Genomic DNA, 4003 nt, shown 5'->3' with positions numbered 1-4003 from the left:
CTCCGAGGACACTTTCAAAAAAGTCAAAAAAGAGGACAAATCCTCTTAAAAGAGGACGTATGGTAAGCCTACTGTATAGGACACTATGGTTGAAGAGTATCAACAGAACCGTAACTGGCAGAGTGTAGCTAAGGCGGCGAAACAGACCATATACCTTCGATAGTCGTGGTTTGAGTGATTCTATATGACTCTTCCAAGACATGTCCGAATCCAGTAATACACCAAGGTATTTGACATTTTTAGCGTTGGAAATTGGTTGGCCAGCGATGTCAACGGTTAGCCGTTAGGTTATCGGAGGACTTCACGACCAATAATTGGGATTTCGCAGCATTGCACAATGAGAAGCAGACCGAGACAGTGATAGTAATAATGTAATAGTACTGCACAACGATAAGCAGATTATATCCCAACGAAACTGCTAATGAGCAAAAAGAATGCACGATTATAACAACGCAAATTCCAAAATCCGAGAGAATTACATTGATGTGATGTTGATATATCAAGAGAGAGCGTGTGTCGATCGAGCTGTGATGGCCGAGTGGTTAAGGCGTTGGACTTGAAATCCAATGGGATATTCCCGCGCAGGTTCGAACCCTGCTCGCAGCGCTTCTCTTTGATTATGAACCTATTTTATCAAATTACAAAGCTGCTTTTCATAGTATCAGTATCAATTTATTACTATTTTCATCTTTTCAAAACACCTCAAAACTGCGATACAATGAAAAGACAGGAAGGTCTCGAAACGACTTGGAGTAGGCTTTAAAATCAAACACCCGACTTGGCCTAGGCCAAGGGTTCGATCTCAACCTTTTTTTGGGCGTGAGACATTTTCTAGTTTGAAAATGTTGTGTGACCCACCTTCTTAGCCCCGAGTCATAGTCCTGCTCAATGCACGGTAATCGCCAGCGCCAGTAGAATATAATATCTAAAAGATAATAAAGTCTAAAAAAGGGACTGCCAACCTTTTATGTGCAACGTGTTAAAATGTCAAAACATGTCAAATTTTTACCAGCTTGCTGGCAAACATTCAATTTATTAATATTGAACGTTTCAAGTAAGGAATACCATCAACTGTTTTTCTGCAGCTGACAACGGCATCTGCCATATCGCTTACATTTACGTAATATTTACGTAATATATTTTGAGTCGCACCATGATAGATCTTCTGTGGTTGATTTGGTCGTTTCCAAGTGCACTGGGTTCGGTCGCATGTCCAATAAGTGACAGGCCAATCAGCAGAGGTGGTCAAAGTAGTCACCGTCGCTACTCAAGAAGAAGTAGAATTAACGCCGGAATTTCTACTCAAGTAGAAGTAGGAGTGGTGGTTCACAAGTAAGTAAGTAAGTAGGTATTCTACGCTTATTTTTGCCTACAAAACTGAAAACTGTTAAGTAGAAGTAGAAGTCGTCTGAAATCATAACTACTTAAAAAGTAGTGTGAGTAGGCCAAATCTACTTCAAGTACTTCAAAAAGTAGAAGTACTTCGTTACTGACCACCTCTGCCAATCAGTGTTGTCACTTGTCACGATGACATGGTCTGAGGATGATGAAAAATGTGCCCACCCCTGTATCATTCAAGTCGGTTTGGTGTCACATAACGGTTGGTGTGACAATATAGATTTGTCTGCAACGGTCGCGGTATAGTGGGGTTACCATACGTTCTATTTTAGGAGGATTTGTCCTAGTTTTTTAACATTTTTGAAAGTATCCCCGGAGGACTAGCAAAGGTTCTCTTTTTTTGAGAATTTGTTCTCCGTTTTGAAAATTTTGGGTAAATGCATGATAAAATTCAACTGAGATATAGGAGATCCGTACTCAAGTGACGGTCCGGCGGGACTTTGAGCCAGAGTTGAGCCGAAAAGTTGACTCTTTTCTTTTTTTTTAGTCAACTTAATACAAGTCGCAACAAATTTACCAATTCTTTCAAATTTTACTGCGGTATTGTAAGTCTCTTTTCAGATTCTAAAAATATTGTAACCCTAGGTAAAGATTGTCCTTGCTCCAGATATATTGGAATCGCTTGTCACCCGTCGAAACTAAGAGAATATCCCCTTCTGAGAGACGAACATAATTCCAAATTCGCATTTCGACACGTCTCACAGGTCTCACTTGATACTTGATACATGCGGATCACGCTGCGGGCACTGCACTATTGGCGCTGGTCATTTCTGCGCCTGCACAGCGGACATATCAATGTCGAACGTTTTGTCCAGCATACGGCGGTTATTTTGTTTCAAGGTTTATCGCCGACAATCATTTTGGCAACGCATACACCGCACAGGAGTCGCATGGTCGTATGTTGTCCGAAACTTCATGTCCAGGTCGTGTCTTCGATAGCGTGAAAATGCCCAGCGCCGGAATGCCGGTTCATAAGTTGCGCTCCCGTAGGATGCAGAGAGAACACTCCTAGAACACTCCCACCATCCCGTAGCATACTACCAGAAAAGTCAATGCAAAGCGTTCGAGTAAAGCCTTGAGACTGCCCCAGGCTTGACCCAGAAAATACGCACTCGAATGCCAAATTTTCAGCTCGTCAGCTACCGCGCATCGTTTCTGAATACCAAACAGCTCGAAGTCGAACTCAACAGACCGCGAAGTACGACACCAGTCCTGCTCAAACTCATTCATGAGTTGGGCTCTCTGAATACCGATTGTTTCGCAATTTTGACGCAAAATGAGTTTGCGCACTGAGTGAGGTTTCTTGAATAGGGACCTAAAGCTTCCAAACGGTTTCATGCGATATTCGGTTGACGTTGTTTCATAACTGCTAATACGGTTGACACATTTCTGTACATCATGCATAGCTTTTAAAAACATTTTCTATATCCATATATATATTATTTACTGGGGGTTCCCACATTATATTCAAGACATCAGGTTCAGTAATTCGCGCGAAGGGCAGAAAATAATTTCAAGATAAGTAAAACCTGCCCTAAAAGACATGTTGATTTACAAAATAATTTTGGATCACCTACGACCTTTGTACATTTTGAAAACTTCTGTTTCATTTTTTGCAAAAACATGGTTACAATAGTTTGGGTCAAATCATTTTGCGTGCCATGGAAAATCATCTCTCGTGCCACAAACGGCACGCGTGCCTGGGTTTGCCGACACCTGGTCTAAATCATGCGCAATTTTGTTACCGTTCATATATTAGGCTTACCATATTTCGGAAATGAAAAAAGAGGACACTTTTTCAGAAATTTCAGACAAGCAAAACTGGAGAAGAATTCTCAAAAACAGGTAAATTTCACCCGCTTCATGATCGGTTGACTAAAAAAAAAAAAAAAAGTCATCACTTCCGCTCAGAGCTCAAAAACACGTTTTTCACTCCACATTGCTAGGTGGATGACTAAAAAAAAAAAAAAAAAAAGGTCTTCTTTTCGCTCAGAGCTGAAATCACCACTTTTCCCTCCGAAATACCCGCCGGAGCTTCACTTCTGCGCTAATTTGCGGCATATCACTCGCAATTTCCTCTAAACCTGACCTAAATTTTCAAAAAAGAGGACAAAATCTCAAAAAAGAGGACAAAAGGGCGTCCTCCGAGGACACTTTCAATAAAGTCAAAAAAGAGGACAAATCCTCTTAAAAGAGGACGTATGGTAAGCCTATCATATATAAATATAAAGACATGAAATAGCGCGAAGCTCGAAGACAATCAGAACATTCAATCCAATGATGCAATCAATTCATGCAACTCTTAGATTACGGTATGTCCAGCAATTTCAAAGCCACACATTTTAGAGCGACTCGAAATATGGATGAACTGCGTTAAATCCTCAATCAATTACGATTCGTGGCGGTGGTGCCTTATACTTCCGCAGGAAATTGACTATTGATAGTAAATGATACTACTTGAATGATACGATGATACAACCTGCCGAAGCACCGTAAATCCACATCGAATACACTTCAGTACCTTTTGAACGCAATATACGACATATGACCCTGCTGGATTACTTGGTTACGGTACTACCATAGTGTCCTATATGGTGTCGACACA

General features: G+C 40.9%; 1 non-coding gene across 1 annotated transcript; it reads left to right on the top strand.

Moving 5' to 3' along the window:
* Positions 1-524: 524 nt before the first annotated feature.
* On the top strand, positions 525-606 carry Trnas-uga (transfer RNA serine (anticodon UGA)). The gene has a single exon. It is a non-coding gene; the product is annotated as a tRNA-Ser (tRNA).
* Positions 607-4003: the final 3397 nt, after the last annotated feature.

Source organism: Botryllus schlosseri, chromosome 11 (genome assembly GCF_051294905.1).
Source record: "Botryllus schlosseri isolate E-star chromosome 11, Bs_hap1, whole genome shotgun sequence".
Classification (NCBI taxonomy): Eukaryota; Metazoa; Chordata; class Ascidiacea; order Stolidobranchia; family Styelidae; genus Botryllus; species Botryllus schlosseri.
Note: the sequence above shows the minus strand (reverse complement) of the source record. Positions and strands in the feature narration are given on the sequence as shown.